The sequence below is a fragment of the Lolium perenne genome, chromosome 3 (assembly GCF_019359855.2).
Source record: "Lolium perenne isolate Kyuss_39 chromosome 3, Kyuss_2.0, whole genome shotgun sequence".
Lineage (NCBI taxonomy): Eukaryota > Viridiplantae > Streptophyta > Magnoliopsida > Poales > Poaceae > Lolium > Lolium perenne.
Window position 1 is genome coordinate 123,212,946 of NC_067246.2, and position 16,699 is coordinate 123,229,644.

The following is a 16,699-nucleotide window of genomic DNA, read 5'->3' on the forward strand; positions in this document are numbered from 1 at the left end:
AAATTCCATCATTCACCTTTGCAATATATAGCTCATGGGACAAATAGCTTAAAAACTATTGTGGTATTGAATATGTAATTATGCACTTTATCTCTTATTAAGTTGCTTGTTGTGCGATAACCATGTTCACTGGGGACGCCATCAACTACTCTTTGTTGAATTTCATGTGAGTTGCTATGCATGTTCGTCTTGTCTGAAGTAAGAGCGATCTACCACCCTATGGTTAAGCATGCATATTGTTAGAGAAGAACATTGGGCCGCTAACTAAAGCCATGATCCATGGTGGAAGTTTCAGTTTTGGACATATATCCTCAATCTCATATGAGAAGATTATTAATTGTTGTTACATGCTTATGCATAAAAGAGGAGTCCATTATCTCATTTGTCTATGTTGTCCCGGTATGGATGTCTAAGTTGAGAATAATCAATAGCGAGAAATCCAATGCGAGCTTTCTCCTTAGACCTTTGTACAGGCGGCATAGAGGTACCCCTTTGTGACACTTGGTTAAAACATGTGCATTGTGATGATCCGGTAGTCCAAGCTAATTAGGACAAGGTGCGGGCACTATTAGTACACTATGCATGAGGCTTGCAACTTGTAAGATATAATTTACATGATACATATGCTTTATTACTACCGTTGACAAAATTGTTTCATGTTTTCAAAATCAAAGCTCTAGCACAAATATAGCAATCGATGCTTTTCCTCTATGGAGGACCATTCTTTTACTTTCAATGTTGAGTCAGTTCACCTATTTCTCTCCACCTCAAGAAGCAAACACTTGTGTGAACTGTGCATTGATTCCTACATACTTGCTTATTGCACTTATTATATTACTCTATGTTGACAATATCCATGAGATATATATGTTACAAGTTGAAAGCAACCGCTGAAACTTAATCTTCCTTTGTGTTGCTTCAATGCCTTTACTTTGAATTATTGCTTTATGAGTTAACTCTTATGCGAGACTTATTGATGCTTGTCTTGAAGTGCTATTCATGAAAAGTCTTTGCTATATGATTCACTTGTTTACTCATGTCATATACATTGTTTTGATCGCTGCATTCACTACATATGCTTTACAAATAGTATGATCAAGGTTATGATGGCATGTCACTCCAGAAATTATCTGTGTTATCGTTTTACCTGCTCGGGACGAGCAGAACTAAGCTTGGGGATGCTGATACGTCTCCGACGTATCGATAATTTCTTATGTTCCATGCCACATTATTGATGTTATCTACATGTTTTATGCACACTTTATGTCATATTCGTGCATTTTCTCGGAACTAACCTATTAACAAGATGCCGAAGTGCCGCTGTCAAGTTTTTGCTGTTTTTGGTTTCAGAAATCCTAGTAACGAAATATTCTCGGAATTGGACGAAATCAACGCCCAGGGGCCTATTTTGCCACGAAGCTTCCAGAAGTTCGAAGAGGAGACGAAGTGGGGCCACGGGGTGCCCAAACCATAGGGCGGCGCGGCCCCCCCCTTGGCCGCGCGGCCCTGTGGTGTGGGGCCCTCGTGCCGCCTCCTGACCTGCCCTTCCGCCTACTTAAAGCCTCCGTTGCGAAACCCCCAGTACCGAGAGCCACGATACGGAAAACCTTCCATAGACGCCGCCGCCGCCGATACCATCTCGGGGATCCAGGAGATCGCTTCCGGCACCCTGCCGGAGAGGGGAATCATCTCCCGGAGGACTCTACGCCGCCATGGTCGCCTCCGGAGTGATGTGTGAGTAGTCTACCCCTGGACTATGGGTCCATAGCAGTAGCTAGATGGTTGTCTTCTCCCCATTGTGCTTCATTGTCGGATCTTGTGAGCTGCCTAACATGATCAAGATCATCTATCTGTAATTCTATATGTTGCGTTTGTTGGGATCCGATGAATAGAGAATACTTGTTATGTTGATTATCAAAGTTATGTCTATGTGTTGTTTATGATCTTGCATGCTCTCCGTTACTAGTAGATGCTCTGGCCAAGTAGATGCTTGTAACTCCAAGAGGGAGTATTTATGCTCGATAGTGGGTTCATGCCTCCATTGATATCTCGGGACAAGGTGACAGAAAGTTCTAAGGTTGTGGATGTGCTGTTGCCACTAGGGATAAAACATTAGTGCTATGTTCAAGGATGTAGTTACTAGTTACATTACGCGCAATACTTAATGCAATTGTCTGTTGTTAGCAACTTAATACTGGAGGGGGTTCGGATGATAACCTGAAGGTGGACTTTTTAGGCATAGATGCATGTTGGATGGCGGTCTATGTACTTTGTCGTAATGCCCAATTAAATCTCACTATACTCATCATAATATGTATGTGCATGGTCATGCCCTCTTTATTTGTCAATTGCCCAACTGTAATTTGTTCACCCAACATGCTGTTTATCTTATGGGAGAGACACCTCTAGTGAACTGTGGACCCCGGTCCAATTCTCTATACTGAAATACAATCCCATCGCAATACTTGTTCTCTTGTTTTCTGCAAACAATCATCTTCCACACAATACGGTTAATCCTTTGTTACAGCAAGCCGGTGAGATTGACAACCTCACTGTTTCGTTGGGGCAAAGTACTTTGGTTGTGTTGTGCAGGTTCCACGTTGGCGCCGGAATCTCTGGTGTTGCGCCGCACTACATCCCGCCGCCATCAACCTTCAACGTGCTTCTTGACTCCTACTGGTTCGATTAAACCTTGGTTTCTTACTGAGGGAAACTTGCCGCTGTGCGCATCACACCTTCCTCTTGGGGTTCCCAACGGACGTGTCAACCACACGCATCATGGGACGATGGCGATGAAGCTTCCTCCAGATATTGATATTCCTCTTTGTTTTCTCTGTGTTAACAACATCCTCGCCCTCTTGTCCCTGCGCATATGAATATCACTGCATAGATGGATACATCGATGCGGTGACCCAGCATACCACTGCATGTTGTAGTATACAAGTCGTTGATATGATCTTTGCGAAGGGACTTCTTCACAATATGCCATATCCCTCAGAGTGGTACAACAGAAACATTGCAGGTCATAACACTCCATACTTTATTACAAACATGGTCTTAACAAGTTGCTATTCTCACAGGTCCTATGAGAACACCCTAAGATACTACTTAAGTACGATTACAACCCATAACAATATAAAGAGCTCAACAACTTATTTAGGTAAGTTCTACGTTGCTCGGCTCTATGATGCTAAGGTATGTCACTACTCCTCCACCTCCGTGTCATCTGGTCCGTAGACTATCCCATAGTCTACGCCTTCCACTCCGCCGGTAAGATCAGGTTCTTCGTAGACCAGCTCGTAGCTTCCTTCTGGTGCTCCATCGTTGATAGCCTCCACTTCCGGATCACAGTCTAGCAAGGGTGTCGAAAGAAAGTGAGTACAGAGGTACTCAGCAAGTTCTAAAAAGAATAAAAAGGTGTTTGATGCACTAGCTACGACCATTGATCAGGAAATCGCAGGTCAATGCATGTTTTGAAATCATTTCTTCAAAAGGTTGCTTTTATTATGAAAACTATGCCCGTCAGTCTTCACAGGTTGACTAGAACTTCATGGAGTTCCTTTCCTGCCGCGTTCGCAGTTCCCTTCCCGGAACAAGGAGTGACAGCCACAATTTGATACACTCTGCAGAGGTGCGTTACTTTTCCCACAAGAGATCTCACCCTTTGTGCCATCCGCAGGGACTTGCCCCCGTTCACACTTCCTCTGGTGTGAGGCCAGGTATAAAGATCCAAGCCCACACCGCCTTCTCCGCGACTGCAAACCCACCCTTTTGTCCACCCGCACACCTCCAGTAGACTTCCCCCGATAATACGGCTTTACTCATGGTGTACTTTGGACAATCCTTCATAGATCGTAGAGCCATCATCACTAATGGATGGGGATTTAAAAGGCTATCCCAACCTACGGCAGTGCCTCCAACACCCCGCCGGCTCTACCAATCCATTGGCGTGCAGAAGGGAAAAGATACGACTGGCTTCCCCAGAGCCATTATAGATCTCATGGTCAACGCGGTTTGTACGGCGCTAGAATCACTGGACGGCATTGGTAATTTAATCCTAGGGTGATATAACCCATTGCAATGGAACCTCCACCATATCAACACATACCGTGGTTCCATTGCCAGCCACATAGTCATATTCATAGTTGTAAAGTAACATTTCATTTGCGATGCAGGAATGATAAGTATATAGATTTGCATTAAAGTAGTATAAAATACTCAAGTTGACATGAGCAAGGGTGAACTTGCCTGTGGACTGCGAGATAGTGCAGTTCAATGCAGTTGATGGAACCTGGACCTCGGGTTCTGTAAGAAGCATCATTGTCCGATAAGGACAATGTTATAAAAATCCAAATAATGCAATTATGGATGTATTATTTTATGTTGAATCCCTTTACCCCAATGAGTTATTACAATTTAGGGTTGTATTTAAGATTTATGTCTTTGACGGTAATTTACAATTAATTTAAAAGTATAAACCATTTTAATTCACACAAAGTACAACAATTCAAAGTAAAACTATTTACTTGGTGATTTCTTTAGTCATTCCAAAAATAATTGAAAATTATAGAGTTACCTCTATAGTTTTTGGAATAAAAGGAATATAGTATTTTTCTGAGCAAAATACCCTTTTTCAAAAGAATGACTTGGAATAGTAGAATTTCATTTTGAAATGTTTGAAAATAAGTATTTGAACTTATTTGAGATTTTTCCTTGAATTTTAAATACAAGGAAATAATAATTTTAAATTCCAAGTTATTATTTAAATTCTGAAAATTCATAATTTTGAATTTGTTTCATAAATTCCATTTCATATTTTATTCTTGTTAAGATTTATTTTTCATTCATAAATCCAATTTTTATTGGATTTTTAGAGTTGTTTTTGATTTATTAAAATTTGGTAAAGTTTTGGTCTTTTATTAAATGTAAAAAGACCAAAATACCCCCCTGGACCCATATTGGGCCCAACCCAATAATCTAAACCCAGGGATGGCCCAATAAAGCTGGTCCCCTTTTGGGTTCGGTGGCGCCGAAGCGGCCCACCTCACTCTCCTCACTCGGCCCTCTCACTCGCTCGCCTAACCCTAACCTCTGGCGACTCCCGTGGCGATGACGTTGCCGCCATGGCCGCCGCCTCGCTCCGGCCATCGCCGTGCTCCTCCGCCGTAGCCACCTACCGATCCTGAACCGCCGCGTGCAGATCTATCGATCTGTCCGCGCAGTTTTTCCCTTCTCGTCCTCTCCTGGCGAATCGCCTCCGATCTGGATCTCGTGGAGAATCGCCTCGACGAACTCCGGCGAGATCTCGTCCTCGCCGACGGTGGGTACACGCCTGGGGTTGACCTGGCGCGGGTGCTGCTTGCAGTACTCCTGCCGTCGCCTCAGGTGCTTGCTACGGTGGTGCTGGTTCGTGTCTGGGTTCGCCGGCGTAACGTCGGCGCCTACCCTGGACTTGCAGCTGTTAGGGCCGCGCGAGCACTGCCTCGCCATGCCCTAGCCTCTCGCCTGTGCGCAAGTAAGTGTTACCTCACCACCTTCTCTTCTGTGCGCCTCCCCTCGTTACTGTTCTTCTTCCTCCTCATGCTCTGCTGCTCTCTGGTGATCCTGTGATCACACAGAGCCATGCTATTCCTATGCAATTTGCCTGTGCTTCGGTTAATTGCAAGCTCATGGCCCAATTACCATTTACTGGTACTGGCACATGCTGCTTTGCTTGTTGTTCATGATGTGCTTGCTTCACTGCTGCTCCTAGCATGCTCTACACTTGCCATGCTCTGTTGTACTTGCTCAAAAGCTAACTATGCCATGCTATGCTTGGTTATGACTTGCTTATGCTTACTGGTCTATCATGCTTGCTTGTCTAGGTGTACTTGTGTTGCATCTGTGACACTTGTGTGTGTGCCAGTGGTGCCTGTGATATGCTTCAGTGCTACCTCTGCAAGCCAATGATCCTTTGGATCATTCCTTGCTTGTTGGCTAACTTCCCTGTGTAGCTTGGCTTGCTATAATTGACCCATTTGATCAATTGATTATCAGTGATAGCTTACTGGCTAATACTGTGGCTAAATGATTCAATTATCTTGGTGATGCTGATGCTCAAGCATCACTGTGCTGTTGCTTACTTGTGCTGTTTCTCATCTTAGCTACCTAGACTTGCTCTAGTGGCTATAGATTAACTGTGTTGCTCAACAGTGTGCTACTGTCAGTGCTTAGCATGGATCTGTGATAAATTCATGCTTGTATTAATTAGATTATGATGAACTGCTTATGCAGTGATGATTTCAATGACTTGCTTGTATATGAATTTGCTATTCATGATTCTTTTACAAGCAGTTAGAGTCTGAATCCATTTCTGGATAGTGATGTGATCTATTTGGCTTTCTCTTAATTGGTGCTAAGTGTGATGTGACCTCAGTAGCCTTGCTACTGACTGGTTGCTCACATGGTTGGTTGGATCTTGTTGGCTACTCATCTTTGCTTGCATATTTGGGGATCATAATAAATATGAATGCCAATATGCTTGCCTGTGAAGAAATCTAGGGTTTCTGATGGTTGTATGCTTAGGGTTTACTGTGTAGTCTTAGCTGCTAATCTTTGCCATCTACTGGTGCTATCTATGCATCAAATCTGGCTAGTGTGTGCATCTGTGCATATGTGCTAGTTTCTGTGTATAAGATCTGTACCTAGATGCTTTTTATTTTAGTGGCTTTTGACTGGCAGTAATCCTTGGTGAAAACCAAGTGATGATCTACCCATATGAGCATCTGCTCATCCCATGATTATTTCATGCATATGATGGATCAGATCCCTTGGATCCTTTCCAGGAACTAGGTATACCTTGTTCCAGCTCCTAGAAAGAAATGTTTTGGTGATGCAGACTTGAGTTTGTGTCACAGCCCTTCACCTCCAGGTCTTGGATGATCTTCTCAGGTCACCATGATTTCTGGTGGTTAAGTGGGTGTGTGTATTGGTTCTGTTCTTGCTCAAGAACTGGATGAACTGAGCTTGTTCTTGCTTCACCCTTACCTGGTGAATCCTTATCTGGTCGATCGGTCCTTGTTTCTAGGGTTTGTGCCCCTTTTATATGAACCCCGCTTCTATCCTTGCATTGACACACAAGCCTGGCTTGCTTGGGTGACTAATCCGTTGCATGGCCTTGTTTGCTGCCAAAGACACTTGAGCTGTGTGCTCTCATATGCTGAAACTTGAGCCCCTGGTGGTGCTCAGGTTTGGTCTGCTGCTGCCCTTATCTTGTGCTGTCCATGGTTTTGGACAAGCACAAGTGTGCAGGACACTTGGTTCTGTCCAAATGGAATTCTTTGGCTAACACTAATATTCTGGCTAGTGTTGGTTCTTTGTTTTGCAGGTTTTGAAGATGGACATGACCAGAAGATATTCTCCAAGTCATTTAGTCTAGGTTTTTGTTTAGGAACAATATTGTAATCTTCATTTTCATTTCTGTTTATTATTCATCAATTCTTGTATCAAGAATATTGTAAAGACTTTGTAATCTGTGTTGTGATATCAATAAAGCCCAAGTTTTTGTTTATGAGCTTTTGCTTTATGTAATATTTATATTCTGAATTAAATGTTATATTTATTATTCACTTTGTAATTCAAAGTTATTTGATTTCATAAGTTGTGTTTAAATTATGTATTCCATATTTATATTGTTCAATGCTTATTGTTAATTGTATTAACACTTGTTAAATGAAATCAATTCCCCAAATCAACAAGATACAAAAGAGATCATATCGAAATTTCCCTAACTCAAGTTGCCTAACCCTAGGTGCAAAATGAGAGAGAACCTCGATCCCTCTTAGGTTTAGTTGTAATAAAGCGCGAAAATTTCCCCCGTTTTGCGATGAAATGCACATCCCATTTCTAAATCTACCCTTCGTTGTTCCTATGTTCTGGGTTATTACAGCCTCTCCCCCTTAACAGAAACTTCGTCCCGAAGTTAAGATTGGTACCTGAACATCTCGGGGTAAGACTTCCTTAATTCTTCTTCCGTCTCCCAAGTTGCTTCTCGCTCAGGATGATGTTGCCATTGTACTTTACAGTATTTGATTGCCTTGTTTCTTAACTTCTTCCACTGTACCTCTAAGATCTTTTCCGGTCTTTCCACATAAGTTAGGTCAGATTGCAATTCTATTTCTTCATATGTGATGGGATCATCCGGTGCCTTCAAACACTTCCTGAGTTGTGATACATGAAATACATTATGAACTTGACTTAGTTGTGCCGGTAATTCCAACTCAAAAGCTGTTCCTCGATTCTGACTGATTATCTTAAATGGTCCAATATATCGAGGGCTTAACTTTCCTTTCACTCTGAACCTCTTAAGTCCTTTCATTGGGCTAACCTTCAGATAAACCATGTCTCCCACTTTCGGTTCCCAATCTCTTCTCGTTAAGTCAGCGTAACTCTTCTGACGACTCTGAGCTATTTTGAGTCTATCCCGGATCACCTCGATGATGTCATGTCTCTTCTTGATGTAGTCCGGTGTAAACTCCTTGTTTTCTCCGGTTTCAAACCAACAAATTGGTGATCTACACTTCCTTCCGTACAATGCTTCGTACGGTGCCATCTGGATGCTACTCTGATAACTATTGTTATATGAGAACTCCGCTAAAGGTAAATGATCCTCCCATGAGCCTCCAAAGTTCAGAGCACAAGCTCTAAGCATGTCCTCAAGTATCTGATTGGTTCTTTCGGTTTGTCCTCCGGTTTGTGGATGGTATGCTGTACTGAAATCCAACTTGGATCCCAAAGATTCTTGTAGTTGTTTCCAGAATGCTGATGTGAAAATTGAACCTCTATCTGAGACTATTTTCTTTGGTACTCCATGCTTGCTAACAATCTCCTTCACGTATATATCCACAAGCTTTTCTGCAGTATCCTTTGTGTTTACGGCTATGAAATGAGCACTCTTGGTAAGTCTATCCACTATTACCCATATCATATCCTTCTTCTTACTAGTCATTGGTAAACCAGTAACAAAATCCATTCCGATTTCATCCCATTTCCATTCCGGTATCTCTAGTGGTTTAAGTAATCCCGCAGGACTCTGATGCTCTGCCTTTACTCGTTGACATGTATGACATTCCGAGACATATTGTGCTATTTCTCTTTTCATGTTGTTCCACTAGAACATCTCCTTCAAATCCATATACATCTTAGTACTTCCCGGATGTATTGAGTAAGGGGTTTCATGTGCTTCCTTTAATATGTTTGACTTTACTTCTGGATCATCTGGTACACAGATCCTTTTCTGGAAGTATAATGAATCAAAATCCCCTAGATGGAATTCCGATGGTCTTCCTTCGCCAATCCTCTTGATTTCCTCTTGGATGAACAAATCATCCGCTTGCTTTCGGATAATCTCATATTTCAAGTCTGAGTACATCTCATCCATAATCCTCATGGTTGCTATACTTCCTTTGACGTCACCTTGAATAAACAAAATCTGAGCATCTTCTAACTCTTTCCGAAGTTCCTTTGGAATCTCCCATTCCATAGGTTGATTCTCCGTACTCTTCCTGCATCTGCTACTACATTAGCTTTGCCTGGTGTATAGTTGATCTTAAGATCGTAATCCTTAATCAACTCTAACCATCTCTTCTGTCTCATGTTTAATTCTTTCTGAGTGAAGAAGTATTTCAAACTTTTGTGATCGGTGTATAACTCACACTTGGATCCATATAGAAATTGTCTCCAACTCTTCAAAGCATACACAACTGCCGCTAACTCAAGATCATGTACTGGGTAGTTGTGTTCATGTGGTTTCAACTGTCTTGATCCATAAGCTATTACCTTCCGATCTTGCATAAGAACACATCCAAGTCCATTCTTGGAAGCATCACAATACACCGTGTAATCCTTTCCAGGTTCAGGAACTGCTAACACCGGTGCTGTGGTTAACTTATCTTTGAGTGTTTGGAAGCTGGCTTCACACTCATCAGTCCACACAAATGGAGTATTTTTCTTGAGTAACTTGGTCATTGGTCCTGCAATCTTCGAAAATCCCTCTATGAATCTCCGATAATAGCCTGCCATACCAAGAAATCCTCGTATCTCCTTAGCATTTTTAGGTGATTTCCATTCTAATACGGACTGAACCATGCTTGGATTCACCGCTATGCCTTCTTTGGTTATAACATGTCCAAGAAATTCAACACTATCTAACCAAAATTTGCACTTGCTAAACTTCGCATATAGCTGATGTTCTCTCAAAATTTGCAGAACTATCTTCAAATGCTTGGCATGTTCTTCTTTATCTTTGGAATAGATTAGAATATCATCTATGAACACTATCACAAACTTGTCCAAGTACTTCATGAATATCTTATTCATCAAATTCATGAAAATTGCTGGTGCATTTGTTAGTCCAAATGGTACAACCAAGTATTCATGGTGTCCATACCTTGATACAAACGTTGTTTTTGGTACATCCTCCTTCTTGATCTTGATTTGATGGTATCCTGACCTTAAATCTATCTTTGAGAAGACTCCCGCTCCTTGAACTTGATCAAAAAGGTCTTGAATTCTAGGTAAAGGATACTTGTTCTTTATAGTTACATTGTTCAAATTTCTGTAATCTCCACACATTCTCTTTCCTCCATCTCTTTTATCCACAAAAATAACTGGTGTACCCCATGGTGACACACTTTCTTGAATAAATCCATTCTGTTCCAGTTCATCTATCTGAGCTTTCAGTTCCACTAACTCCTTTGGCCCCATCTTATATGGTGGTTGTGCTATTGGTGCTGTGCCTGGAATCAGATCGATTGTGAATTCTATCTCTCTATCGGGTGGCATTCCCGGTAGTTCCTTAGGAAATACATCCTTAAACTCATTCACTACAGGAATATCTTCAATTCTCACTTCCTTCAGGCTATTTAGTTCCAATCCGATCTCCAACTCACTGTACTTATCTCCTTGGAACACTATTCGACCTCCGATGGAGTTGCGAAGTGATACTGTTTTGTCTCCACAGTTAATCACCGCTCCATTTTCTGTCAACCAATCCATCCCTAGGATGACTGATATGTCCTTCATGGGTATGATGAATAGGTCCGCGAAATACACACAGTCACATATGGTTAGGACTTGTGCTTCTTTCACGTGGGTTACTAAGATCATTCCCCCCGCGGATAGAACAGTTATAGGGGTTTCTAACTTAGAACATCTAAGCCCGAATTTTTCCACAAACTCCAATGCAAGAAATGATGTGGTTGCTCCAGTATCAAATAATACTTTGCCAGGATGAGTAAGAATGCTTAGCGTACCTAAGACTGTTTGATCCGACTCTTCCGCTTGTTCCAAAGATGTGCAATTCAGCTTTCCATAAGGCTTTCCCCTCTTATTGTTGTTGTTGTTGTAGTTACGGTTGTTGTTGTTGTTGTTGTTGCGGTTGTTGTTGTTGTTGTTGTTGTTTCCACCTCGTCCTCCAGAGCTCTGTCCGCTCCAGGATGACTTGTTTGGACACTCCGGCTTGATGTGTCCTTCCTTCCCACAACCATAGCAGATGATTCTGGGTTTCTGACAATCCTTCTGCAAATGACCCTTTAGGCCACAATTGTTGCGAGATGATCTGGTTGATTGGGTTCGACTACGACCTCCCGGTTGTGTTGTTTACCGGTAGTAGGTCGGTATCGGGGTTTGAAACTCCGATCAGGTGTTGGTTTACTGATTGGGTACTTCCTTGGCTCTATACGAGCCCTCTTCCTCCTGTCCTCTTGGACTTGCCGGTAATCATCCTCGAAAGTGATTGCCGAGTCAATCAGTTCCTGGAATTCGGCAGTCCGTGCCAACCTTAGTTGCATCTTCATGTATGGATTCATGCCTTTCATGAACCGCTTCTTCCGCTTCTCCTCTGTATCTACATCCTCAGGTGCATACCTGGATAACCTATTGAAATCCCGAACATACTGCATGATGGGTGCGATTCTGTCTCGATTCTTCAAATTCCCTCTTCTTCGGCTCCACCACGCTGTCCAGGAACATGAGCATCCCGAAACTTCTTCTTGAACTCCTCCCAGGTGAATACCTTATCTCGGAGGGTGTCTTGCTACAAGGTTCTCCCACCATGACGCTGCTGGTCCTGACAACAGATAAGTGGTATATCTAATCTTCTCCTCATCGTTGCAACCAACGGTCTTCAACTTCCGTTCCGTATCCATAAGCCAATCTTCAGCGTCCATTGGTTCTGGAGCTGATGTAAATGGTAGTGGTCTTGCATTTTGAAAGTCCGATAGTGTTACTCCCTTGCCTTCATTACCCCTATCATTAATGACATGGGTAAAGAAATCTTGCATGTTCTTGCTCTGGCTTTCCTGGTAACGCCTCCTATCTTCCTCCATTGACCTCATATACTGTTGGAAATCTGGGTGCATCATTGGGTGTGGTGGTGGTGGTGCATTCTCTGCTCTAGCTGCTGCATCTGCCTCCTCTTTCTCTCTGGCTTCCCGCTCTCTGCGAGCCTCTTCGGTTTCTACTAACGCCATTTCCCCCTAGTCCTTTAACAAAGAGCGATTACTCATAATTACACCATGCAAATGCTTTCTAAGCTCAACTCCATGCCCAGAACTAGTCACACAATGAAATCAAGAAGCAAATACAAAACAAACATTTATTATGCATATACTTTGTATAATACATAACACACTCACAAACTTATATTACATGTGGTACATATAAACCACTTATTTGGCTCAAAGCCCAAGCCAACGGAAATTTAAAATACGTTCTAATACAATACCACCTAGATTACTTTATTCTTCCTTGGAGCTCTACTCCTCATCATCATAGCTCGCCTCCGCGTACATCCCTGGGGTCCATCCGCATGCAGTCTGTCCTCCGAAGACCGTCCGGAATGAAGGTTCTTCCCGTAGGTATGTAGTCTGAATCGGACGAAGTGCCGAGACAGAGATCTGTCATTCCAAAGTAACTAGATAAAGACTCATACATATCCCCAGTGGAATACAGCTCCTCTTCTCCAGTCATCCATGGAGGATTCCTATTCACTTGACCCCTCATCTTCTTCTTCTTCTTTTTCTTTGTTCCAGAACTCTCACCTACGACGTACTGGGATGTTTTGGGTAATCCCATCTCCAAATCTAAAGAAATGGAGTTGGTGTCTTTCTCTTTCTGCCCAAAGCTTTGGTTAACATTCTGGTTAACCGCAACACTCTCATCTCCTGTATCACATGGAATTGGCTCCTCCTTATCACCGAAAGGTTCCCCGAAACGCCAACCAGTCGAATTCTCGATTGGTGACTCCGAGCAGTTTAGGTTCCTGGAATCATCTCCCCCATATCCAGACTCATATGATGCTGACACGTGTGGATAGTGCGGGACAAAGTTAGGTGTAAGTGGATTTCTCTTGGACCACTGGTCACTCAAATCTACAGAGCTGTCTAGGCTAAAGAAAGGTGTAATATGTTGTGGTTGTGCCCTCAAATCTCGCATCCGAGTTTGGACTTTATCAGGGTCCGTGAACTCAGCTAGCATGTGGTCAATCTCACCTCTCATCTTTATGTGTAAAAGGTACATCGTGGTCAATAAAGACTTACAGCTATCCATGTGTTGTGCTGCAGCCTTCGGGACTTACGTGTGCTAACACCAAATGATTCGAGTGGGATCCTCATCTTCCTCGGCATGAGGTATATGAGAAAACTACGAACATAGCAGTTCTATCGACTTGTGCTGCCTTATCTCAAGGATTGCCTTGAATAGGCCCATATGGTAGGCTGTGGTGATAGTTTTGGCTTCTCCGTATGGCATTATACGACTCATCAGCAGTTTTTCCGGTAGTTGGACCGATACTCTGCACTTGGCTAGGATTTCCCCATCATAGTAAGTATACTTGATAACAGGTATCCGTGGATCACAATGAAGTTCCTTCAGCATCCCACACAGGAGAGCTGTTATTGGTCCATCATAATCACCGAGCCATCCCTCAACCTTCCTCAAAGTCCTCTTAGGAAAAGTGTTCGCCATTATGGCTGTATACAAAAGCAGAATATTAGTAGTGATAATGCATCATAATAGCTATAATAAAGAATTATCGCACTAAAATATATGGTTTTACTATTCTCAAGTGAATAGTCACCATATTTCTAGAGAATCCTTTACTATTTCTACTAGACTCCTACAGGTTTCTTCCCTATACTAGGTTTTTCCAACCTAAGGTCGCAACATTTGCTCGATACAGCTGCGGTGACCCAGCATACCACTGCATGTTGTAGTATACAAGTCGTTGATATGATCTTTGCGAAGGGACTTCTTCACAATATGCCATATCCCTCAGAGTGGTACAACAGAAACATTGCAGGTCATAACACTCCATACTTTATTACAAACATGGTCTTAACAAGTTGGTATTCTCACAGGTCCTATGAGAACACCCTAAGATACTACTTAAGTACGATTACAACCCATAACAATATAAAGAGCTCAACAACTTATTTAGGTAAGTTCTACGTTGCTCGGCTCTATGATGCTAAGGTATGTCACTACTCCTCCACCTCCGTGTCATCTGGTCCGTAGACTATCCCATAGTCTACGCCTTCCACTCCGCCGGTAAGATCAGTTCTTCGTAGACCAGCTCGTAGCTTCCTTCCGGTGCTCCATCGTTGATAGCCTCCACTTGGGATCACAGTCTAGCAAGGGTGTCGAAAGAAAGTGAGTACAGAGGTACTCAGCAAGTTCTAAAAGAATAAAAAGGTGTTTGATGCACTAGCTACGACCATTGATCAGGAAATCGCAGGTCAATGCATGTTTTGAAATCATTTCTTCAAAAGGTTGCTTTTATTATGAAAACTATGCCCGTCAGTCTTCACAGGTTGACTAGAACTTCATGGAGTTCCTTTCCTGCCGCGTTGTCATAGCTTCCCTTCCCGGAACAAGGAGTGACAGCCACAATTTGATACACTCTGCAGAGGTGCGTTACTTTTCCCACAAGAGATCTCACCCTTTGTGCCATCCGCAGGGACTTGCCCCCGTTCACACTTCCTTTGGTGTGAGGCCAGGTATAAAGATCCAAGCCCACACCGCCTTCTCCGCGACTGCAAACCCACCCTTTTGTCCACCCGCACACCTCCAGTAGACTTCCCCCGATAATACGGCTTTACTCATGGTGTACTTTGGACAATCCTTCATAGATCGTAGAGCCATCATCACTAATGGATGGGGATTTAAAAGGCTATCCCAACCTACGGCAGTGCCTCCAACACCCCACCGGCTCTACCAATCCGTTGGCGTGCAGAAGGGAAAAGATACGACTGGCTTCCCCAGAGCCATTATAGATCTCATGGTCAACGCGGTTTGTACGGCGCTAGAATCACTGGACGACATTGGTAATTTAATCCTAGGGTGATATAACCCATTGCAATGGAACCTCCACCATATCAACACATACCATGGTTCCATTGCCAGCCACATAGTCATATTCATAGTTGTAAAGTAACATTTCATTTGCGATGCAGGAATGATAAGTATATAGATTTGCATTAAAGTAGTATAAAATACTCAAGTTGACATGAGCAAGGGTGAACTTGCCTGTGGACTGCGAGATAGTGCAGTTCAATGCAGTTGATGGAACCTGGACCTCGGGTTCTGTAAGAAGCATCATTGTCCGATAAGGACAATGTTATAAAAATCCAAATAATGCAATTATGGATGTATTATTTTATGTTGAATCCCTTTACCCCAATGAGTTATTACAATTTAGGGTTGTATTTAAGATTTATGTCTTTGACGGTAATTTACAATTGATTTAAAAGTATAAACCATTTTAATTCACACAAAGTACAACAATTCAAAGTAAAACTATTTACTTGGTGATTTCTTTAGTCATTCCAAAAATAATTGAAAATTATAGAGTTACCTCTATAGTTTTTGGAATAAAAGGAATATAGTATTTTTCTGAGCAAAATACCCTTTTTCAGAAGAAATGACTTGGAATAGTAGAATTTCATTTTGAAATGTTTGAAAATAAGTATTTGAACTTATTTGAGATTTTTCCTTGAATTTTAAATACAAGGAAATAATAATTTTAAATTCCAAGTTATTATTTAAATTCTGAAAATTCATAATTTTGAATTTGTTTCATAAATTCCATTTCATATTTTATTCTTGTTAAGATTTATTTTTCATTCATAAATCCAATTTTTATTGGATTTTTAGAGTTGTTTTTGATTTATTAAAATTTGGTAAAGTTTTGGTCTTTTATTAAATGTATAAAGACCAAAATACCCCCTGGACCCATATTGGGCCCAGCCCAATAATCTAAACCCAGGGACGGCCCAATAAGGCTGGTCCCCTTTTGGGTTCGGTGGCGCCGAAGCGGCCCACCTCACTCTCCTCACTCGGCCCTCTCACTCGCTCGCCTAACCCTAACCTCTGGCGACTCCCGTGGCGATGACGTTGCCGCCATGGCCGCCGCCTCGCTCCGGCCATCGCCGTGCTCCTCCGCCGTAGCCACCTACCGATCCTGAACCGCCACGTGCAGATCTATCGATCTGTCCGCGCAGTTTTTCCCTTCTCGTCCTCTCCTGGCGAATCGCCTCCGATCTGGATCTCGTGGAGAATCGCCTCGACGAACTCCGGCGAGATCTCGTCCTCGCCGACGATGGGTACGCGCCTGGGGTTGACCTGGCGCGGTGTCGCTTGCGCACTCGTGCCGTCGCCTCAG